Source organism: Phragmites australis, chromosome 2 (assembly GCF_958298935.1).
Source record: "Phragmites australis chromosome 2, lpPhrAust1.1, whole genome shotgun sequence".
NCBI lineage: Eukaryota > Viridiplantae > Streptophyta > Magnoliopsida > Poales > Poaceae > Phragmites > Phragmites australis.
Window position 1 is genome coordinate 9,830,965 of NC_084922.1, and position 24,773 is coordinate 9,855,737.

Here is a 24,773-nt window from a genome sequence, read left to right on the forward strand (position 1 = left end):
CTCGGATGGATCTTCTTCAAGGTAATTCTCAGTCCACCGTCAATATTGCATCTCGTGGTGGTTGAGGTGGTCGTGGTCACGAACAAGGTCACGGCCATGGCAACTTCTCAAACAGTGGTAGGTTCAAGAACAACAATAAAAGCAGTAACAATGGTGGAAACAATGCATGTCGACCTAAGTGTCAATTAAGAACATAGCCATAAAACTGTTGGAATCATTTTGATCCTGATTTTGTTCCAGATGAAAAGAGTGTTACGGCTGCGACAAACTCTTATGGAGTTGACACAAATTGGTATACCAACGCAAGCACCATAGATCACATCACCAGTGAACTCGACAGGCTAATGGTTCGTTTTAAGTACACTAGCAAGGATCAAATTAAAACAGTGAGCGGAGCATGTATGAATATTAATCATATTGGTCACGCTACTGTTCGCACCCCCAGTCGTAATCTTCATCTCATACATATTCTTCATGTGCAAAGAATATTGTCTCAGTTCATTGCCTTGCTACTGATAATCAAGCTTTCTTTGAATTTCATCTTGATTTTTTCTTGATTAAAGATCAGATGTCGAAGAAAACCCTCCTTCGAGACAAGTGTGAAGGTGGCATGTATCCTCTCTCTACCATCCCAACTGAAGCTAAACATTAGGTGCTAGGTGTTATCAAACGTTCTTCAGATAGATAGCACATTCATCTAGGGCATCCGTCGCTTCTCATTGTTCAACGAGTCATTAGTAAGAACAATCTACCTTGTTCTATGAGTAATAGAGAGTCTATGTATGATGCTTGCTAACAATCTAGGAGTCATCAGCTACCCTACTCAAAGTCGCTTATTGTGTCTAGTTTCCTTAGAACTTATTTTCTCAAATGTATGGGGTCACACGTCTAATTCAGTTTGAACAAAGAAATATTGCGTCAGCTTCATTGATGACTACAACAATTTTACAAGGATTTATTTGCTCAAACATAAATCTGAAGTTTTTTAAAAATTTCATAAGTTCTAAAGTTTAGTGGAAAGGTTGTTTAGTAGAAAGATTATCTCTATGCAAACAGACTACAGAGGACAGTATGAAAAGTTAAATTCCTTTTCCAAAAAGTTGGCATTACTTATCTCGTCATGTCCTCACTCCCATCAACAGAACGGATTCGCTAAACGGAAATATCGCCACATAGTATAGGTCATCTGTCTCTCCTTGCACACGTAGCCATGCCTATAAATTTTTCGGACAAAACCTTCCTTGCAGCCATATATCTTATCAACCGTACACCGAGCAAAGTTATCAAATATTTAATACCTATAGAATGGTTATTCCACCAAAACCCCGGTTATTCATCTCTTAAAATTTTGGTGTATATATTGGCCTAATTTGCGTCCCTATAATTCCCGCAAACTTTAGTTTTGATTTAAGCAATGTATTTTCTTTAGCTATAGCAACATGCATAAAGGGATTAAATATCTTGATACAGCCTCATGTCACATCTATATCTCTCACGATGTGGTCTTGGATAAAAATATCATTCCCTTTTGCAGGTTTTAATCCCAATGCCGGTTCCTTGCTTGGATCTGAAATCTCCTGTTACTAGGGGTGCTCGAGCTAATGCTGAAAATCTTGTCATTCCTGTTCAAGCAATTAAAAATTCGGTGCAGTCTGGTTATCATTCTACGCAACACACGGACAACGATGTCGATCTCCATGCTGATGTTCTTGATCGTGTACAGGTGGACTCTGGTTCGCCCAGTCCGTCATCATGTTCCGTGCCAAGCAACTCGGGTGACGCCACGTTTCAGCAGGGGCCAGGTCCCACGTGTCACCCCACCGGGCCGTCCGTCTGCTGACACGCGCCAGGTGGGCCAGGGAGGCATTCTATCGCTTGCCCGTGTCCGCATCGGTCCAAGCATGTGAGCCGACTGGGTGCTGACACGCACCGGAGAAATCTTCCGGATGATGTGACGCCTATGCCTGCGACAAATTCTGTCCAACTGGCCGATGTGACTGAAGCTGCGAGAAGTACGACGGTAATCCTGTGTCACTAGGAATATTTTACCTGTTCTGTCTGACTCAATCTCACAGGATCGTCCTCGTCCTCGGTTACAAAGTGGAGTTTACAAACCCAACTTATATACAGAGTATGGTTTTTGAGTGCTACCGGTGAACCTCAGAATTTACAAAACTTTGAATAATAGTTTCTAAAAGGATCCAATGAGTGCATGAATATATACCTTTTGTTAGAAATAAAACTTGGTATTTAGTATTATCAGAGGAAGAAAGAAATAATATTGATTGCATATGAGTTTACAAAATAAAGCAAAAGACAAAGGGTACTATTGACAAGTACAAAGCTAGGCTGATGACAAAAGATTTTTAACAATTGTATAGTATTAACTATGATGACATATTCAGTCATATAGTTAAAATTACTACTATTAGGCTTATGCTATCTATTATAGATTCTAGAGGATTTAGTCACGAGGATGTTTTTACAGGCAACCACTAGGTTATGTAAACAAGTCCTTGCCAAATCATTTATGCAAATTGGATAAAAAAAATTATATGGTCTGAGACAAGCTCTGAGGACATGGTATTCAAAATTGAGTGTGAAACTACAAAAAGCTAGGCTTTTATCCTTCCAAGGCAGACATTTTATTGTTCTTCTATAGTAAAGGGAATGTCATAATATTTTTGGTTATATATGTGGATGATATAATTGTTACAAGCTTATCACAAGATGCAATTGTGGCACTTCTTCGAGATCTCAAAGAAGATTTTGCATTGAATGATCTGAGTGACTTACATTATTTTCTGAGTATTGAAGTCAAAAAGTTATGTAAAGGCATCTTTCTAACTCAAGAAAAATATATAACAAATTTATTAAAACATGCATGAATGATAAATTACAAACCAGTGACTACACCACTGTCCACGACATAAAACTTGTCAACCCGTGAAGGAGAAACTTTATGACCTGATGATGCAAATCGATATAAAGCATTGTTGGTGCTCTACGGTATCTAACCTTGACAAGGCTAGATCTTGCTTTTTTAGTCAATAAAAGTATGTCAATATCTACATACTCCACTACTCAACACTGGACTGTAGTTAAGAGAATCTTAAGATATCTGAGGCATACTTTGAGTATAGGACTGGGAATTAGTCGTTCGCCGTCTGTGGTGGTAAATGCATTTTCTGATGTAGACTCGGTTGGATGCTCAGATGATACACAGTCTATTGGAGGATTTGTTGTATTGCTTGGGAATAATCTCATATAATAGAGTGCACGGAAGCAAGCAACTATGTCAAGATCAAGTACAAAAAGCGGAGTACAAAGCTTTGGAGAATGCAACAACAATAATTATGTGGATACAAACATTACTTCTTGAATTAGGAATTCAATATCCTATGGATGCTCAGTTATGGTGTGATAATGTTGGTACAACTTATTTCTTAGCAAATCTAATGTTTCATACAAGAACAAAACATATTGAAGTTGACTATCATTTTGTTAAAGAACGAATTACTCAAAAATTGCTAGATATCCAGTTTGTGCCAACTAGAGATCAAGTGGCTGATAGTTTCAACAAAGCATTATCAGTCTGAAGCTTGGAAGAGTTTAGACACAATCTTAATTTAGATAAATTATGATTGAGGAGGAATGTTAGAGATAGAGTTGGTTTTATCATTTGAATAAGGTTCGGCTATAGGTGTTAGAAATAGAAAACGATATGTATTGTAGATAAACCAGAAGTCGAACCTTTGGTGTTCATACATGATCAACTTGGTCATGATCTCCTCCAATAATCTTCCTACGGTTTGGCAGACTATAAATATATTACGTGGCATCGCACCAGAGGTAATAACACTTCCTAATAGGTTAGACAAGTTTTACATGGTATCAGAACCTCTCTTCTAATCAAGACTCCATCTGCACGTGTTTTCATCTGTTCTAGCCAAGCTTATATGCTTGCTAGATTTCTACCGTTGCAAAATGCAGAAGCTACTCTCTGGTGCCACCGATGAATGCTTCCAGTTTTGCATGTAACATCGCCTGTTGCTATTACACGTAGTACTGCTTCCATAAACGCATCAACTCGGTTGACCTGTTGGTTCTTGCATCTATGTCAACGACTGATGCCGCATCTTAATATGTCTTCGGTACTAGCGCATCATCTTCTTTAGTTGGTGCTACTGGCTTGTCGATGCTCGGCCACCCTGATTTCGAGAAGTTGACCAAGACAAACCATGCACTCTGGAAAGCGCAAGTTTTCCCGGCCATGAGAGGCGCCCAGCTCGAGCACCTCCTCGATGGCACGGCTGTTTGCTCCATTGATGCTTGTTGACGTCGTTGAAGGAGACGCAACAGTAAAGGGACCAAATCCTGCGTACTCACAGTGGATTGCCCTGGATCAACAGGTTCTGAGCTATTTGCTTTCTTCTTTATCATGTGAAGTTCTAACATAGGTGGTCACCATGAAGTCCTCAGCACAAGTTTGGAGGGCTATAGAGGACATGTTTTCCTCGCAAACATGTGTGTGATTTGTGAACATGCACATAGTGCTGGCCACAACACAAAAAGGTAATATGTTAATTGCATAATACATCGGAAAGATGTGGGCACTTAGGTATGAGATAGCCATAGTCGAACGCCCATTAGATGAAGATGAGATGATCTTGTACATCCTCATTGGCATCGATGTTGATTACAATCCAATCGTGTTCGCTATTGTTCCACGAGTGGAACCAATGTCAGTCAATGAGTTGTATGCTCAACTTCTAAGTTTCAAAACTTGGATGGATATTCTTCAAGGTTATCAGTCATGTGTCAATATTGCATCTTATGGTGGTTAAGTGCTACTGGCTTGCTGATGCTCGATCACCCTGATTCTGAGAAGTTGACCAAGATGAACCACGCACTTTGGAAAGCACAAGTTCTCCTGGCCATATATAAGAGGCACCCAACTCGAGCATCTCCTGGATGGCACGGCTGTTTGTGCCATCGATGCTTGTTGACGTCATTGAAGCATACTCGACAATAAAGGCACCAAATCCTGCGTACTCACGGTGGATTGTTGTCGGTGTATCAGGAACCGGGGGTCCCTGAGTCCCGAGACCAGGCCAGCCGTCCGCCACGTGTCACCATCCCGCAAGGTCCCTCCTGCAGGATGAGGAAAATCTAAGTTCCTGGAGAAGGTGCTCGGGGCCACAGCCTCTGGTCCCCGAGCACCCCAGTTCCCCGATGACCCGCAGAGTCCGAGTACCATAGTCCCCCGATGGGCCGAAGAGCCAAGAGCTCGGGAGAGAGTGCTCGGGGCTGCACGTGGCAGCTCCCGAGCACTCGGTTCCCCGAGGGTTCTACAGAAGTGCTCGGGAGAGAGTGCTCGGGGCTGCACGTGGCAGCTCCCGAGCACTCGGTTCCCCGAGGGTTCTACAGAAGTGCTCGGGAGAGAGTGCTCGGGACAGCACGTGGCAGCCCCCGAGCACTCGGTTCCCCGAAGGTTCTACAGAAGGGCTCGGGAGAGAGTGCTCGGGGCTGCACATGGTAGCCCCCGAGCACTCGGTTTCCCGAAGGTTCTACAGAAGGGCTCGGGAGAGAGTGCTTGGGGCTGCACGTGGCAGCCCCCGAGCACTCGGTTCCCCGAAGGTTCGCGCGAGAACACCCGATGCCCCGACGACCCCGAAGGGCCCGTCGACAAGGTGTCAACCAGTCAAAGGTCCGAGGCCGCATTTAATGGGCATGCACGGCTTGATATCCTGACATTTCCAACTGCTCCCGCCGCAGTGTCAGTCCCTGCCATGCTTTGGCAGGGGGGCGTGGGTCCATTAATTGCACAGGTCCCGTCCCGTATCATCCGGGGTGTCTCGGGATAACGTCGCCAGGATCAACGCGTTCCGCCTGCCACCCTGCCCTGACAGAAGAACAAGACAGGGTGGGCGCACCGGGTGCCCCTGTGGCCGCCCGGTGGGCCCTCTCAACGACGACAGGACGCCCACAGTGACGGGTGGTCGGATGCGCGTCGCGTTTTTCCACCGCCCCTGTCACTTCGCCCAGAGGGAATGATGATGCCTTTCTCAGCTGTGGCGTCTTGAAACTTGAGCCCCCTCTTTCCCATTTGGGGTATGTCGTGGCCGGCGAGCGTATAAAAGGAAGGGATGGATAACACAGGAAGGAAGAATCGGATCAGCAAGGCAGAAGCACGACAGAGATACACGAGAAAACATCCGAAGACAGATTGAGACGATCAAAGGCATCATCCGAAGAACACCGCAAGCAAACTTGAGCAGAGCTAGAGCAAGGGAGCCTCAAGCTCTCTGTTAGACAATATATTCTTGTAACCAGATATATCCTTGAGGGATTCCCTTCGAGGAAGGATATTACGTCCATACAGGAGTAGGGTATTACGCCCCCGTGCGGCCCGAACCTGTCTAAACTCCGGTGCATTTATTTCTCTTTGCACTAGGTCGACCATCCCCCACCACCGGCCGTTGCATTTATTTCCACTTCCATTTATTTCTCCGACGAACTCATTCAGGATCATCCCCCTGCCGAATCTCTAAAAAGGGGTCTCTCGGGATCCCTGCGATAGGAGTTCATCCTCCGACAGCTGGCGCGCCAGGTAGGGGGGAACATCCTTGAATCTGTTCGTTTGTTTTCTTCCACAGAAAAAGATGGCCGGTGGGCACCGTCTCCAGCGTTCCGGCTCCACTTCCAGTGACGGAGTACTGCCCGACGCCCAGGAGGCTCCAGTCGCTGCTGCGTTCCAGCAGCAGGCACTATCTGCGCACGCGGTTTTCCCCTCCCAAGGGGACCAAGGCGCCGGGCCCAGCAGGGCCGCCGCCGCTGCCACTGATGCACCCTCCGACCCCCAACAGGTGGTCGGAACCCCGGCCGCCAGGTCCGCCTCTGGACAGCGCCGGGCGCCACTTCGGCGTAGACTCGCCTTTGGTGAGGCCAGCCCGGGAAGCGCGCTACTTGCGGCGCACGCTCTCCTCAGGCACCCGCCAGTCCAGGCAACGCCGAATATGCCGGAAGGCCGGTGGATCCAAGACGTCGTCGCCTTAGTCGGCACCGCTCGCCGCCAGGTGCTGGCCGGGAGTTCTTGCGCCACCACCCAGCGCGGCGCTGCCAGAACCGGCTCTTCAACGGGCAACGTTCGCACGGGCCAGGGGGGCTCCAGGCGGAGCGTCGCCCCCCTGGCCGGGTCCGAAGCCCGGGACCTCCGCTTGCGTGTCAACGAGCGGAGGGGCCACGAGGATGCCCGCATCACTCTTGAGCGCCAGTGGGAAACCCGGCAGGAGGCCGATGCAGGGGATCAGGCTTCCTCTTTCCCGGCCCATGATCACCGGGAATCCCCGGCTCGCCGGCCTTCGCCACCAAGGGCTCCCGCCCGCGCCGCGGGGTACAGCACCGGCTGCCGTGCCTTTACTACTGACCTCCGTCGGGTCAAGTGGCCCTCCAAGTTCCGCCCTGAGCTGCCGGAGAAGTACGACGGGTCCATCGACCCCGTCGAGTTCCTCCAGATCTACACTACAGCCGTTCAAGTGGCCGGGGGCAGCGAAAAGTTGATGGCAAATTATTTTCATGTTGCCTTGAGGGGCTCTGCCCGTTCCTGGCTTATGAACTTACCCCCAGGGTCTATTAGCTCCAGGGATGACCTCTGCCACCAGTTTGTGGCCAACTTTCAGGGCACATTCACGCGCCCCGGATTGGAGTGCGACCTCCACGCCGTCAAGCAACAGGAGCGGGAGACGCTGGGCGCTTTATTCAGCGCTTCAGCCAGGTCCGCAACACCATCCCGCGGGTGGCCCCCCACGCTGTTATCGTCGCTTTCCGGTAGGGCGTCCGTGACGAGCGGATGCTCGAAAAGCTAGGTACACACGAGATCGAGACCACTGCGGAGCTCTTCGCACTGGCCGATAAGTGTGCCAACGCTGCGGAGGCCAGGGCGTGGCATGCTCCCCGCCCCACCGCCGACCAGCCAAGTTCTTCCCGTTCCGACAAGCGGGAAAAGAAAAAGAGAAGGAAGCGCGAGGCCGCTCCTGTCGAGCCGGCCCAGGGCCCCGCCCATAGGCCGGCCCAAGAGTCTGACCGCCGGTAAGAGCGCCGGGCGGCCGCCGACAGACGGCCCACGCCCGCAAGGGCCCCTGCCAGGGCCCCGGCGCCCGCAAGGGCCCCGGCACCAGCTAGGGCACCGGCTCCAGCAAGAGCCCCGGCCCCCCGGCCGGACTCCTGCTCCAGCGAGGGTCCCCGCTCCCGCGGGGCCCGAGCCAGGCAAATGGTGCCCCATACACCAGACCAGATGGCACGATCTCACGGAGTGTCATACGGTCAAAAGCCTCATCGAGCAGCGCCAGAGGGAGCGCGATGAGTCCTGCGGGGCAGACGACGCTGAGGCCGCCCCCGACAACGCCGAGCTCGGCTTTCAGGAACCCGAGCATGCCGTCACCTTCATCGACGGAGGCGCCTACACGCCTTCCTCGCGCCGTGGCATCAAGGTCATGCGGCGCGAGGTGTGCTTGGCAACCCCGAGCGAGGAGGCCGCCAGGCCCCTGAGGTGGTCGGACGCCCCGATCACGTTCAGCATGGCCGATCACCCGGCGAGTACTATAGCCGTGGGGCGACTACCCCTAGTGGTGTCCCCCACCGTCTGCAATGTCCAGGTCCGCAGAGTGCTGATCGACGGTGGTGCAGGCCTCAACCTCCTCTCCAAGGAGGCTTTTGAGAAGCTACACGTGTCCTCCAGGCGCCTAAGGCCGTCGCTCCCCTTCTGCGGAGTGACCCCCGGGCACTCCCTGCCCCTCGGGCAGGTCGAGCTACCCGTGACCTTTGGGAGTCGGGATAACTTCCGCACGGAGAGCGTCCTCTTCGATGTCGCGGAGCTCCCCTCCCCTACAACGCCATCCTCGGGCGTCCGACGCTCGCCAAGTTCATGATGGCCGTGCATTACGCATATCTCACGATTAAGATGCCGGGCCCAGCGGGCCCCATCTCCGTGATCGCCGACTCCGGCGGCACCATCTCCTGCACCGAGCAGTCATACATGGCTTTGGTTTCAGCGCAGGCCGAGGTCGAAGGCGGCACAGGGGGCCCGGGACCCTCTTCATCCAAACCCCGACTCGCTGCCGACGCCTCTGTTCCGACGAAGGAGGTCGTGGTGGGCGAAGGCGCTACCCAGGTCGTCCGGATCGGCGGTGACATGGGCAGCAAATAGGAAAGCGCGCTCGTCGCCTTCCTCCAGGCTAACGCAAATGTGTCTGCCTGGCAACCGTCCGACATGCCCGGGATCCCTAGGGAGGTGATCGAGCATCACTTGGCGGTGCGTCCGGACGCCCGCCCGGTGAAGCAGAAGGTCCGGCGGCAGGCGCCTGAGCGCCAGGAGTTTATCCGGGAGCAAGTCAGCAAGCTCCTTGATGCCGGATTTATCCGAGAGGTCCTCCACCCCGACTGGCTGGTAAATCCAGTCATCGTCCTGAAGGCCAACGGCAAGCTCCGCATGTGCGTGGACTACACCGACCTAAATAAGGCTTGCCCTAAAGATCCCTTTCCCTTACCTCGCATTGATCAAATTGTAGATGCAACTGCGGGATGCGATCTTTTATGCTTTTTAGATACCAACTCTGGGTATCACCAGATCCGCATGGCTGTAGGGGACGAGGAAAAAACTGCTTTTACCACTCCGGTGGGGACTTACTGCTATATGTCAATGCCTTTTGGTTTGCGCAACGTTGGATCCTCTTTCCAGCGCGCCATTCGCATTACCCTTGATTCACAGGTTGGCCGCAACATCGAGGCTTACATCGACGATCTCGTGGTCAAAACCCGAGACCGCGCCACCCTGCTCGAGGACCTTGCCGAGACTTTCAACAGTCTCCGCACTACCCGCCTCAAGCTCAACCCCGAGTAGTGCGTCTTCGGGGTGCCGGCGGGCAAGCTCCTCGGTTTCTTGGTTTCTGGCTGAGGAATCGAGGCCAATCCAGAGAAGATCCGGACCATCGAGCAGATGCGACCCCCGGCTCAACTCAAAGATGTCCAGCGTCTCGTCGGCTGCATGGCGGCCCTCGGGCGCTTCATCTCCAAGCTCGGGGAACGAGGGCTCCCCCTCTTCAAGCTTCTGAAGAAGACCGGTCGTTTCGACTGGACGCCGGAGGCTGAGCAGGCCTTCCGTGATCTGAAGAAGTACCTTAACTCGCCACCCGTGCTGGTGGCTCCCTCCGAAGGTGAGCCCCTGCTGCTCTACGTTTCGGCCACTCCTCAGGTCGTGAGCATGGTGCTGGTGGTGTAGCGCGACGAGTGTATTAGGCCAAGTGCTGGGTCCCAGCTCCCAGTGGCCCCCGAGCACTCACCCGTCCTCGCGGCTCCCCCTGAGCGAGGGGTCGAGCCCGAGCACACTGCTCCTCCCGATCAGGGAGCCGAGCCCGAGTACCCGGCCAGCCCCGACCATGCCGCCGAGCCTGGGGGCTGCAGCAGCCCCCCGGGTAGAGCCACTGTCCGGGCCCGCCGGGTACAGCGACCGGTGTACTTCGTCAGTGAAGTCCTCCGGGAGGCCAAAACAAGGTATCCCCAGGCTCAGAAGCTGCTCTACGCCGTGCTCATCGCTTCCCGGAAGCTGCGCCACTACTTCCAAGCGCACAAGGTCTCGGTGGTTACCACGTATCCACTGGGACCCATTCTCCGGAACCGGGAAGGCACCGGGCTTGTTGTCAAGTGGGCAGTGGAGCTGGCGGAATTCGACCTGCACTTTGTCAGTCGCCAGGCGATCAAAAGCCAGGCGCTCTCCGACTTCGTGGCAGAATGGACACCCGTCCCCAATATCGTCCCAGAAGAGATCTCTGCCTATCCCGGGCACGACGCGCCCGGGTACTGGGTAATGCACTTCGACGGCTCCCTCTCGCTGAAAGGCGCAGGGGCCGGAGTGGTTCTCACCTCCCCAACTAGTGAAGAGCTCCGGTACGTCGTACAGTTGCAGTTCTGCGTGTCCAACAACATGGCGGAATATGAAGGTCTCATCGCCGGCCTTCGGGCTGCGGTGGGGCTCGGGATTCGTCGCCTCCTGGTCAAAGGGGACTCCCAACTGGTGGTCAACCAGGTATCCAAGGAGTACCAGTGCTCGAATCCTCAAATGGTGGCGTACGTGGCAGCGGTCAGGAAGTTGGAGAGGCGTTTCGATGGCCTGGAGTTGCGGCACATCCCTCGCCGCGACAACGCTCTGGCCGACGAGCTCTCCCGCCTGGCCTCCTCCCGTGCGCGCGTCCCTGCCGGAGTCTTTGAAGAAAGACTCGCACGGCCTTCCGTCCTGCCTGCCGAACAGGACGAAGGGGAAACCTCGAACTCAATTCAGGAGACCCCGGTGGTGCCCTCAGTGGGAAGCCCCGTCAGGGTGCCGCCGTCCGGCGAGTGCGCTGCAATCGCCGAATGTTCTCAAGATGCCTCGTGGATATCTGACATCCGAGGGTACTTGAAGGAAAAGTAACTTCCCGGGGATGAGGCGTCTGCCGAAAGAGTTGCTCGGCAGTCCAGACGCTATGCCATAGTAGATGGGGATCTCTACCGACGTAGCGCAGGAGGTGTCCTCCTGAGATGCATCTCCCGGGCAGAAGGCGGCGATCTTCTCGCTGAGATCCACGAGGGCGAGTGCGGTGGCCATTCATTGTTCCGCACGCTGGTCGAGAAGGCCTTCCGGCAAGGTTTCTACTGGCCTACAGCTCTCCAGGATGCTTCCGAGCTGGTTCGGCGCTGCAGGGCGTGCCAGTTCCACGCAAAGCAGATTCACCAGCCAGCTCAGGCTCTTCATACCATCCCCTGTCATGGCCTTTCGTGGTCTGGGGGTTGGATATTTTGGGTCCATTCCCCCGAGCAATCGGGGGCTATGCGTACCTATACGTCGCCATCGATAAGTTCACCAAGTGGCCGGAGGCGGTCCCAGTCCTCAAGGTGACCAAAAACACGGCGCTCCAGTTTATCCGCGGCATGACCAGTCGCTTTGGCGTCCCGAACCGGATCATCACCGACAACGGCACCCAGTTCACGAGTGCCCTGTTCGGGGACTACTGCGAAGACCTCGGCATCAAGCTCTGCTTCGCCTCCGTCGCTCATCCTCGGAGTAATGGGCAAGTCGAGCGCGCCAACGCGGAGATACTGAAGGGCCTCAAAACCCGGACCTATAACGTGCGCGCCAAGCACGGGAAGGGATGGGTGGATGAGCTGCCCGCCGTACTGTGGGCTAATCGGACTACGCCAAGCCGCGCCACCGGGGAGACTTCGTTCTTCCTCGTCTACGGCGGTCCTCCCCTCCGAGCTGACTTTAGGCTCCCCTCGGGTGCATGCATATTCTGAGGGTGAGCAGGAGCAACAAAGGCGCGACGATGTTGACTACCTAGAAGAGCACCGACGGCGTGCCGCCGTCCGGGCGGCTCGGTACCAGCAGAGTTTGCGGCGATATCATCTGCGCCATGTCCGGGCCTGATCTCTCGGGGTGGGGGACCTAGTTCTCCGACGCGTCCAGTCGCGCGAAGGAAAGAATAAGCTGTCCCCCATGTGGGAAGGTCCCTTCACCGTGATCGGGGTCCCGCGAGAAGGTTCTTTCAGGTTGGCGGCAGAGGATGGGCAGCCGCTCCCGAACCCGTGGAACATCGAGCACCTGCATAGGTTCTACCCGTAGACAGCTGGCGTGTCGCGGCTCAGGTCAACCAGGCCGGGGGCTTCCCTCCACCCAAGTTGACCGGGGGCTACCACCCATTGGGTAAGTCACCGTCGCCCAACCTTGTAAAATTTGTAAAATCAATATCTCAATATTCAGTCGTATGTCAAAATTGTTTTTCTGGATTCCGTATGTTTAATCTGTCTGGTGAGATGCTCGATTGTGCGAGAAAAAGTTTGCTCTCTCATTTTCCCCGCTGATAAAAGAATCCCAATCGGTATGCATGCGGGCAGTTGCCGCTGACTTACGTCCGACATGGTAGGCTGTGGTGTTCGGTGTCGTGGCAGACTCCCGGGCACTACCGAGTTCCGGGGTGCTCTGGGTAATCCTATCGCTCGAGCTGCTCGAGTAGTCCGGAGCCCAGGCCCCCGGGACGAGCTGTCGGTGCTCGGTCTGGTCTGTCATACCCGGGCGCCACCGAACCATAGGACCTCTGGGTTATGCCTCTGTCTGCTCTCGTTCGCCGTTTGGGTATTCGAGAGGTCTCGGATCGAAAACGAGAGCAGTCTATAACAAGTACCGCACTAACAGAGCGCACCAAGCAAAGAAATTCGCCATTCTCTCTTAAGTCACAGGTCGACAATCAAGAGCAGCTCGACCGCGAGGGTTTCGATGCCCAGGTCGCTGGTCGGCCCCAAGGGTCCTCGGGTGGTCCTACCACTTAGGCATGAGTGGTCGAGATCACCCGATCCCGGGATCCTCGCGTACCCCAGGACGCTCGGGCGCTCCGGCTGAAGGAACCAAGTCCCCGGGCACCCCGAGCTCGGAAGCACACGCCCCTCCTGGATCGGTTGGCCGGAAGGCCGACAGCTGTCCGGTGAGTGGTTAAATTCAGACAAATTTGCGTTCAATAATATTATGTTCCCGAGTCATCCTCGGGGGTTCTCGCATTTTAATCTGCTCGGCGAGATGATCTCCTCGTGCACAAAACCCTACCGTGTGTCTACTTTTTCCTGGAACGACAGAGCGGTTTGTAGAAAGGTGTACCGCGCGTACGGTAATGTCCGACCGAAGCCCTTCGTGGTGGTCGTGGTGTTCGGTCCGCTTTTAAGGACCCCAAGCACTACCGAGTCCTTGGGTGCCCTGGGTAATCCTATCGCTCGAGCTGCTCGAGTAGTCCGGAGCCCAGGCCTCAGGGGCGGGCTGTCAGTGCTCGGTTCGGTCCATCTTAAGCCCGGGCACCACCGGACCACAGGGACTCTTGGTCACATTTCCGCCTGTGCGCATCTCCGGTCTACTAACTGAGTGGTCATGAGGTGAAAAAGTATTCACCGGTCATGGCGTGTTCCGTGCTGGATCGATCCATCTCCCGAGCAAGGAAGTTCGTGTCTTTGTCTTTTGACTTAGACAATGCGGACTCGCGAGGGATCGGGGGCTGAACGCGCCAAGAACAATGATCGGGACAACTTCGTGCTCGGGGATGGAAAGGTCGGGAACGGTCCGACTGAGTACTCCCCGGGGCTTCAAGGCAAAACATCAGAAGGAACACTAAGTACTCAAGAACACTGGAGTTGCGACCCCAAAGAAGAGCTGCCAATATATTCACAAGGCAAATACAAGCATTTCTGAGGGATCACTCCCATATTTACATCCGTCCAAGACAACAACAAAAGAAAAAGAAACGACTACAAAAAGCCTAGTCGGCGGCAGAGGCGGTGTCCGAGTCATCTGGGTCATCCCCGGGGGCTGGCGGCGGCGGCACTTCCCGCCTAAAGCCGGCCGCCACTTCGGCAGCGGTACTCCGAACCGCTTCCCGGGCAGCCTCTCCCTCGGCTTCAACCACTCCTTCCCGCGCCGGCTCCAGCGGGAAGTTCGGGTCTCTACTTCGGTAGCAGGCCAGAACGTGCTCGGCCACTGCGTGGGCCAAACCGTGTCCTTCCCGGGCGGCGAGTTCCTGGATGGCCCAGGGCAGGGCCTCAAGGCACTCGCAGACCTGCTGAAGCCCTAGGACTTGTCGTGCGGGGCTGTCACTCTTCTTGTCTTCGACGAGTCATCCAAGACCGCCCTTCTCCACGGCCCGCCGCATCCGCCGGAGTATGTCCTCCAACATTTGCTGCAGGTTGACCCGCGAGACGAATGCGGTCTCGAGCTTCTCCTTCGCAGCCCGCAGCTGCGCCTAGAGTCCCTGGCCCCCGGTCGGGCCAGAAGAACCGCCGTCGGTTGCGGCGCTGGCAGCTTGCTTGGTCCGCGCCACCAGCTCGGACAAGGCGCGCTCACGGGCATTTAGCTCTGCCTCGTGTTTCGCGTTCTCCTCCCCCTGGTGGCGGCGACCGCTGCCGCCGCGGCAGCCTCGCCCTCTCGACGGCTCAACTCCCCCTCCCGGCGGGTCAGCGCGTCCTCCTGGTGGGCCAGCGTGTCCTCCCGGGCGCCCAGATCCGCCGCCGTGATCTCATTGTCCACCTCCCGAAGGGAGATGTCCTCCTCCCACCGGCGGATGTCTTCTTCAATCTTCCGGAGGTCGTCTTCCCAACGCTGGAGGTCGGCGCGCGTCTGATCGGCCTCCCCCTCCCGGCGGGTCAGCTCGGCCCGGAGCTCCTCCACCGCCTTCTCGCGGACTGCGACCGCTGCCTCCCTCTCCTGCGCCTGCCCCGCCCTGGCAAGGGCCTCGACGACCTGCTGCCGCGACGCCTCAGCCAGGCGGGCGGCGTCTTCTCGCTCCCGCGCGGCTTCCGCCCGCGCGGCCTTCAAAATCTCTTGTTCCCGCGCGACCTCCGCGCGGGTATCTTCCAGGAGTTTCTGCTCCCGCGCGGCCGCTGCGCGGGCCTCCTCCTGGGCACTCGCGAGCTGCGCCCTCTCCAAAGTCAGCCGGGCGCGCTCAGCTTCGAGCTGCCCCTCCTTCGCGTCCACTGCCGCGCCCAGCCACCCGACCGCCACCTGGACGCCTTCGATCGCGGCCAGGAGGGGGCCGGCCGATGGAGCGTCGGCCTCCCCACGGATCGCCTCCGGGGGGTCCGAGGTCCCCATGGGATGCCACACCACCATCCGCCCCGGGCTCTGCATGCCCGGGGTAGGTTCCACCGATGCCGAAGGCTCGGGCATCGACCGCATGCCCGCCTCGGCTGCCGCATCCGCCGGCCCCGGCAAGGCCGCTGTCTCCGCCACCATTCGCCCCGGGCTCTGCATGCCCGGGGTAGGTTCCACCGGTGCCGAAGGCTCGGGCGTCGACCGCATGCCCGCCTCGGCCGCCGCATCCGCCGGCCCCGGCAAGGTCGCTGTCTCCGCCACCATCCGCCCCGGGCTCTGCATGCCCGGGGTAGGTTCCACCGGTGCCGAAGGCTCGGGCGTCGACCGCATGCCCGCCTCGGCCGCCGCATCCGCCGGCCCCGGCAAGGTCGCTGTCTCCGCCACCATCCGCCCCGGGCTCTGCATGCCCGGGGTAGGTTCCACCTGCGCCGAGGGTTCGGGCGACCGCTCCGTCCTCCCCTCCGCCGCCACTTCCGCCGTCCTCCCCTTGGCCATCGCGTCCGCTGGCACCCCCACCGTCGATGCGTCCGCCTGCCTCGGCGCGGCCGGCGGGCTTGGCTCTGGCCCTGGCGCCCGCGCTCCTTCAGTCGCGGTGGCGCCTGTAGGCGGCCTGCGGGAGGTAGGCGAAGATTAGAATCAAAGCTCAGTTCGGGCAAAGAGCGCCCAAGAAAGAGCGAAGAATGAAACTTACCCCGTCGTCGTCCCCCGGTACTGCCATTTGGCCGCCGGGAGCCTGAAGTCCGGGTCCGATGGCGCCGGCCCGGAATCCTCCCGTCTCCTCTTTCGCTGGGGGCTCGGCGGGGCCGCTGCGCGGCTCTCAGGCGCCGGGCCAGGCCCCATCCTCACAAGTCGCGGCTCCAGCACCGGCACTGGGATGTATACTCGGGGGCGCTTCCCCCGATCCCCCTGCGCCACCACCACTGCAGTGTCGGCGGTGCCCTCTTCTCTGGTGCGGCGGCTGCTGCCCGCAGCGGCTCCGTCGCCAGCCCGCGCCGAGCTGTTCGTGGCCTCCTCATTGAGCAGCTCGTCCAACCCAGGGAGCTCGGAGGCCTCGGGGCTCCGGCTCCTCGGCCGGTCCACGAGCCCCTGGGCATCAAACTCCGGTAGCTGTGCCATGATCGCCACACGATCGGGATTGGCGCAGAGCGCCATCTCCGGCCACGGGAGTTCCGCCCGACTCATGTCTTCCACCCCGGTTATCACTCGGGTCATGCCCTTCAGCTCCGCCGGGCCCAGGTCCCAGCTTTCGCCGATTTGGGTCCGAGTGATGTCTTCAGGCCCGGTGTAGAACCAACACGGGTGGGCCCGCTCCCGCAGGGGCACCAGGCGACGACGCAAGAAGTCCACCACCACCATGACCGAGGTCAGCCCGGAGTCGCGCAAGAGTCTGATGCGCTCGAACACCGTATCCAACCTCGCGTCCTCCGGCGGCGGCACCTCCCACGTCGACCTCCGAGGTTCCGCCGCCGCTTCTGGTAGATCAAGGCGATCGTGGGGGTCAACGTCGATGAAGAACCAGTCTCGTCGCCATTCCTCCCACTTGCTGCGTAGTACCTGGGGGATGTAGTGCTCCCCCAGGCCGTCTCGTAGCCGAAGGTTGCAGCACCCCGCGACATCCACTGTGGAGTGCCCTCTCTTCTTCCCCGCCGGCCGCAAGACGAAGAAGTGTCGTAGAAGCGTCGCCGAAGGCGCCACCCCCACGAACATCTCGCAAAGGTGCGCGAAGACCGCCAGCACCACGACGGAGTTGGGGCTCAAGTGCACCAGCTGGATGTCGTAGGTCTCAAGAACTTGGAGGAAGAAGGTAGAGAACGGCGGCACCAACCCCGCCACCACGAAAGAAGTGAAAAGAACAATCCGCCCAGGAACGGTTGTCGCCGGCGGAAAGTTCACCGGCGTCACCACCACGGCTCCCTCCTGCCCCTCGGGCACCAACAGCTTCCTAATTTTGGCCGCCGCCTCTTCATTCCTCAGACGAGACTCCGGCAGAATGCCGTCCAGAGTCTTGTCGCGACGGCCTCCTCCTACTCTCGGCATCTCGGCAGGAGCGGAGGTGCTTTGGTGGTGGAGAGAAGGAAGGAAAAGCGCTCCGGTCGTCTGAAAGGTTTCTAAGGGCTTCGGAGCACGGAGGAGGCAAGAGCAAGAGTGCAGGAAGGCGTAAAGAGGGGGACGGATAGATCCCCTCCCCCTTTTATATCTCAAAGTTCAAACGTTGCCGCCCAACGGTTCGCTCGGCGCAACTGCCAGGCGTATTTTCCTCGATCGACGCAACTGCCAGGCGTATTTTCCTCGATCTGCGCGGCGGCCGCGCGTGCCGTCCGTACGGTTGTCATGCCCTTCGGGAGTTGTGTGGACTCGCATCTACTCATCTCCCCGCTGGGCCGTACCCGAGGCCCGGATCCAAAAGGCCACCTCTTGAGAGCCTGCCATGTGGCGTCCACGCCAGCCTCGGCCTCGTCCGCGACGAAGGGCCCATCCGCAGTCTCCGTGCCATCACCAACCAATGGGCCCGGGGGCTACTGTCGGTGTATCAGGAACCGGGGGTCCCTGAGTCCCGAGACCAGGCCAGCCGTCCGCCACGTGTCACCATCCCGCGAGGTCCCTCCTGCAGGATGAGGAAAATCTAAGTTCCGGGAGAAGGTGCTCGGGGCCACAGCCTCTGGTCCCCAGCACCCCAGTTCTCCGATGACCCGCAGAGTCCGAGTACCATAGTCCCCCGATGGGCCGAAGAGCCAAGAGCTCAGGAGAGAGTGCTCGGGGCTGCACGTGGCAGCCCCCGAGCACTCGGTTCCCCGAGGGTTCTACAGAAGTGCTCGGGAGAGAGTGCTCGGGGCAGCACGTGGCAGCCCCCGAGCACTCGGTTCCCCAAAGGTTCTACAGAAGGGCTCAGGAGAGAGTGCTCGGGGCTGCACGTGGCAGCCCCCGAGCACTCGGTTCCCCGAAGGTTCGCGCGAGAACACCCGATGCCCCGACGACCCCGAAGGGCCCGTCGACGAGGTGTCAACCAGTCAAAGGTCCGAGGCCGCATTTAATGGGCATGCACGGCCTGACATCCTGACATTCCCAACTGCTCCCGCCGCAGTGTCAGTCCCTGCCATGCTTTGGCAGGGGGGCGTGGGTCCATTAATTGCACGGGTCCCGTCCCGTATCATCCGGGGTGTCTCAGGATAACGTCGCCAGGATCAAAGCGTTCCGCCTGCCACCCTGCCCTGGCAGAAGAACAAGACAGGGTGGGCGCGCCGGGTGCCCCTGTGGCCGCCCGGTGGGCCCTCTCAACGACGCCAGGACGCCCACAATGACGGGTGGTCTGATGCGCGCCGCATTTTTCCACCGCCCCTGTCACTTCGCCCAGAGGGAATGATGATGCATTTCTCAGTCGTGGCGTCTTGGAACTTGAGCCCCCTCTTTCCCATTTGGGGTATGTCGTGGCCGGCGAGCGTGTAAAAGGAAGGGATGGATAACACAGGAAGGAAGAATCGGATCAGCAAGGTAGAAGCACGACAGAGATACACGAGAAAACATCCGAAGACAGATCGAGACAATCAAAGGCATCATCCGAAGAACACCGCAAGCAAGCTTGAGCAGAGCTAGAGCAAGGGAGCCTCAGGCTCTCTGTTAGACAATATATTCTTGTAACCAGATATATCCTTGAGGGATTCCCTTCGAGGAAGGATATTACGTCCATACAGGAGTAGGGTATTACGCCCCCGTGCGGCCGAACCTGTCTAAACTCCGGTGCATTTATTTCTCTTTGCACTAGGTCGACCATCCCCCACCATCGGCTGTTGCATTTATTTCCACTTCCATTTATTTCTCTGACGAACTCATTCAGGATCATCCCCCCGGCCGAATCTCTAAAAAGGGGTCTCTCGGGATCCCTGCGATAGGAGTTCATCCTCCGACAATTGCCCTGGATCAACAGGTTCTGAGCTATTTGCTTTATTCTTTATCCCGTTAAGTTCTAACACAAGTGGTCACCATGAAGTCCTTAGTGCAAGTTTAGAGGGCTATAGAGGAAGTGTTTTCCTCACAAACATGTGTGCGATCTGTGAAGACGTGCATAGTGCTAGACACAACACAAAAAGGTAATATGTCAATTGCAGAATATGTCGGAAAGATGTAGGTGCTTGGGAATGAGATAGCCACAGCCAAACGCCCGTTAGATGAAGAGGCGATGATCAAGTACATCCTCATTGGCATCGACATTGATTACAATCCAATCGTGTTCGTTATTGTTCCACAAGTGGAACCAGTGCGAGTCAACGAGTTGTATGCTCAACTTCTGAGTTTCAAAACTCAAATGAATCTTCTTAAAGGTAATTCTTAGTCCTCCGTCAACATTGCATCTCGTGGTGGTTGAGGTGGTCGCGGTCGTGGGCAAGGTCACGGCCATGGCAACTTGTCCAACGGTGGCAAGTTCAACAACAATAATAGCAGTAACAATGGTGCAAATAGTGCCGTGATGTATGGCGGCCTTGTTGCCATTACCTCTTCTAGACATGGAAAAGCAGCATCTCATTCACTGGACCGATGCATGCATTGATTAGTCGATGTAGCATAGCACAGGGTTCGTGATTCAGGGTTCAAACTGAAGGACGGCCCTGCTTCTATAGAACCGAGAATGATGACTAGAGAAGTGTGAATAGACGCCTTACAAATTTATTGTGAAATAGATTACATATTCCTTGTTCACCCAACGCTCCTCAAAAACACACAAACGGAAGCATAAACTTTAGACAGACAAAGCGAGAAAGAAAATTCCAAGACAACATGACTCTACGGATGGAATATGAACCACATGCTCTATTCAAAACCATTTCATATGTCTTTGAGCACAAAAGATTGAAACTTGAACGAAGAACAAAATAAAAAGATAGACATTGAAAAAACAACTCTCTAAGTTGATGGTCTAGAGACAAGGGGATTCAAGACCCTCTCAAATACACGAGTATATGAATGTTTATGCTTCTAGCAATAAGAAGAACAACTTTCCAAGGTTGAAAAATCGCAGCTCAAAGGCAAAAATGAAAATCAATAAGGAAATCACAACCGAAAAAGGAAAACTTGCAAACTTGCAAGGGAACCAATAGAGAGACTAGAAAGAGAGGAATCTAAGCATATGCAAAAATATAGTTTTCATTACTAAAAGAGGCCAGCCCTTTTTTAGGTGAATTACAAGGATTTTTCTCTCAAAAACTGTCACCTATTACAGAAGCTAAGCACTCATCTTTTTCTTCTCTAAAATCCTAGCACTAGGCTCTCAAATGGGTGGCACAAGAGGCTCAAGTGGCTAGTTTCTACTCTCTCATAGCCTTACATCTCTATTTATAGGTCTAGTAAACTTGTTCCCTAAGTTTTCTAGTTTGTTACCAAAATATCTCTCTCTTGTAGTACACTCTTATCTAACACCGAGAGCATTTTAGTTCATTTCTTACTCTATCCATTGAACGGTCGCGATGCCTTCATAAATTAGTTTCTCCTTGACGCAAGCTTCGCGATGGTGCCACATACTCCTCCATTCCTCCCATGATTTTGAGGCTCAACCGTGAAACCGTCTACACGCCTCTCAAAACGTGACTCGCCACTTGCTTACACCTTAAGCAAACGCTTTGATATTGATATATGTACTCCGTCTTGCGATCCTGACTCCCGGCAAGTTTCTTCTGCTCCCGATCCCTCGGGTCACCTGTGTCACTTGTACAGGTATCCCTTTCGCTTGACTTTGTCAACATGCCATCTTCATCTTCCGTTTCATGCTTTGCTTGACCTCCATGCGTACAGCTAGTATGATCCTTGATTCTGCCTGGCCTCCTTGATCGTTCACACGCTTAGCCTCGATCACACGCTTAGTCTCGATCACCCACCATCGACCGCCAAATTGCATTCGTCACTTGCACACCATGAGACAAGCAAACACATTTCTCCAACTCCAACTCTAGTTAGTCCAAAATCAAAATACTCAAACCAAGCTCAAGCAATCCAAAACTTGAGAAAATAAATCGACAACCTTGTCAATCACTCATCACATATAAACTAAGATATATTTCAACTTGGTTTCTCAATTTTCCCTTTGATGAGTGCATTGAAAACACTTTTTTAGCATTCTGAGTTTAAGCATGTCAATTAATTACAAAATTTACTCCAAATTAAAACTTTTTAGGATTAATTAAGTTAGCTAAGGTTAAGAAAATAGATATTTGGATGTATATATACCAGTATATATACACACACACACACACACACATTCATGTTTATGAGTGGTGCTAAGTTGCATAAGTATTTCAAGGTGCACTAGAATCAATTTCAAAGTAGTCTATGCATTAAGTAGGGTCATATGCTTCATTTTGAGATTTCTATGGTTCTTTGTGTGGAGATTTGAAATTGAATGCCTCTTAATTTCAAATCTACTCTTAAATTCTATTCAGCTCAAATTCCTTAAATTCAAATCCTCTCCCAAATATCTTTATCCAAATCCAAATCAAAGTTCAAATATTTCAAATGAAGTTGATCTTAATCCCAAGTCAAAATTCAAATTCAAAATTTTCTATTTTGAATTATTCCCAAAATCCCTCTCACTTTTCTTTTTCTCTTCCCTTTTCTCCTTCTCTTTTCTCCCAGGCCGATTTCCTCTCCCCTCTCTCTTTCTCAACCCAACCCCCGACCCTTCTTCTTCTTTTTTTACTTTTTCTTTCCCGCGCGTCGGCCCTTCTTCCTTTCTTCCGCTCCCCGGCCCATTCTCTGTGCTGGCGGACCGGCCGTGCCCATGCGCGCTCTACTCGCCCCGCGCGCAGCTCGGCCGTCCGCGTGTCCACGCGTCGCCCACCCACTCGTGCGCTTTCCTCCCTCTCCTTCCTTCTTCCCTTTCCAGCGCGATGGCGCATCCGCCAGCCGTCGTTTCCTCGGGAAAATCTTCCGACCAGCCTGCACGATCTTCGCTCGCTCTTCTCCCCTGCTTCTCTCCCTCTCTTTGATGACATGCCGTGTTGCCCATGCCGCGAGACTTTCGCGTCCCGCGTGCGCATGGACGACGCAGAGCTCGCCCATACCCTGGGAAAAAGGGTGGGCACCGACCGCCACCTCACCGCCGACATCCCATGACGCCAACAACCTTCACCGCCTCTCTCTGCCTCTCTGTTCCCTCTATAAATAGATCCCGACCTCTACCTTCCCCTCTTTCTCCATCTCGCCTCACCCAGCACTCTCGTCATCGCCATTACCGCTGTTGCGACCTCGCCGTCATCGATCCGCTGATCATGTGCTGTCGAGGAGCTTCAGGACCTTGCCACCATCCTTGTGTCACCGTCCAATCGTCAAAAGCCCGATGGGAGCCCGCCCGAGCCAGTAGTCGAGTAGCGCCACCATCGCCTCTTCGAAAAATCGCCGACCGCTGCCCCGCCCGTCGCCATTCCTGCGCTCGGTGAGCCTCCCAGTTCCCTCTCGCGTCTGCGTAGATAGCATGCAGGCGTCCCTGGGGCTCCCTCTTAGCTTATCGCCGCGCGCTGCCGTGTGGCTGTCTTGCGCTCGCCACTGGCATGTTTCTTCTCCATAGTGTGGCTCGGCCATCGCGTCGTGATGCCTAGAGGCGCTAGGCCTTCTTCCCTTACAGGTTGGCACCTCCTAGTGAAGGGGAGGTGTTTCCCAATCATGTCGCGCCGCTGCGCTCTCCTCCAGACGTCGTCTGGTAGTGCCTCTATCGCTAGCCGCCATCAACGAGCTCCCCTCTAAGTCCGTCGTGCCCTGTAGTAGCTCGGCGTCCGCTCGTCGTTGTGAGTCTTTGGCCGAAATGCGCCGCCGGCAAGCGCTCCGGTGCAGCTCCACCGCTATTCCTCCCAGCCGGGATGTTTTTCCCCTTCGCCGCCCTGTGCGTCCACGCGCGCAAGCACGCACGTAACCGGGCCGCCATCTATGCACCAGGTCAGCCCGGCTGCCAAAGGCCTTGAGCCCGTGGGCCGGGCTTGGGGTACACATTTTTCATTTATGCAAGATTCTTCCTTATGATTTGGTGTATATTTTTTATTTATCCCATTGTTCATTCATTTATCCTCCTTTAGGAATGCAAACATCATGGACAAAATATTATGCAATGCATGAACATGCAAACCTAATAAGCTTTCACAAGTATACCACAAAGCATTTTCAAATGCTAGAAACATCAAAGGGCTACGGAAAGTACAGGATTAGCTCACGATTGCACAAAGGCTCAAAAAGCGTCAGTGACACAAGAACATGAAGCTTCATAAGTTGAATCCAAAGAATTGGTTGGCGTATTTAATTTCTCATAGTTGAATCATATTTAAAGCAACCATCACATAAGCTTCCACTTGTGCTGAGGCGATACAAGCATTAAAAATAACCAACTTCAATCTCAATCTAGGAAAACAAGCATTCATAACAGTAGGTTCTGCAAACGCTCATATATGAAACCAAGACTTAATTAGATCATGTGATTAAAATAAAATTGATCTTTTATGCATATTTTGCCTCTTATCCAAGCGAAGTGTCGCGTGACTGGGTACGATAAATACCTCGAAGCTTCAAGACAACCGTATTGGATCACGTTTCTACGCAAGAAACTTGGTTTTCATAAGATTATTCAAATTTCATAAGTTATCAAGTTTTCACAAGATCAAGTCAAGTAGTGTGTTTGCGACATAAGAAACACATGTTCCCCTAAGGTTCTATTATGAGCTAAAAATTTGACAAAGATAGAAAATATAGTGCAATATTTCTCAATCTACTGACTTAAACTAAGAAGTCTAGAGCAAAATATTAATCAAACTAGTCTTAACACAAGCATTGACTAAGCCAAAGCAATTACAAACCTGGTACTTAAGAATGCAACATTTCATAGTCTACATGATTTATAAAATCACCAAATTTCATCTTAAGAAAAGCTAGCTTGTTTGAAATATTTCATGTCAAAGCATTAAGAGAAATCTAAGATAAAAAGCTTGCTCTGCATAACTACTCAACTTAATCCAAATTCAATTCTAGCAAATAAAAATGCTAAAGACATATAAGTTAAAGCTCAACTACTATGATTATCTTACATGATGCGATACAATATAAATGCAACAAAAGTAACTAAAGTATATACAAAGATAATTCACCTTTA

General features: G+C 54.0%; 2 non-coding genes across 2 annotated transcripts; both read left to right on the plus strand.

Annotated features, from left to right (window-relative positions):
* The first annotated feature begins 4,646 nt into the window (after window positions 1–4,646).
* On the plus strand, window positions 4,647–4,785 carry LOC133910341 (small nucleolar RNA Z247). Its single transcript, XR_009908512.1, has one exon. It is a non-coding gene; the product is annotated as a small nucleolar RNA Z247 (small nucleolar RNA).
* Window positions 4,786–19,814: 15,029 nt separating this feature from the next.
* Window positions 19,815–19,953, plus strand: LOC133910348 (small nucleolar RNA Z247). The gene has a single exon (XR_009908518.1). It is a non-coding gene; the product is annotated as a small nucleolar RNA Z247 (small nucleolar RNA).
* The last annotated feature ends 4,820 nt before the right edge of the window (window positions 19,954–24,773 follow it).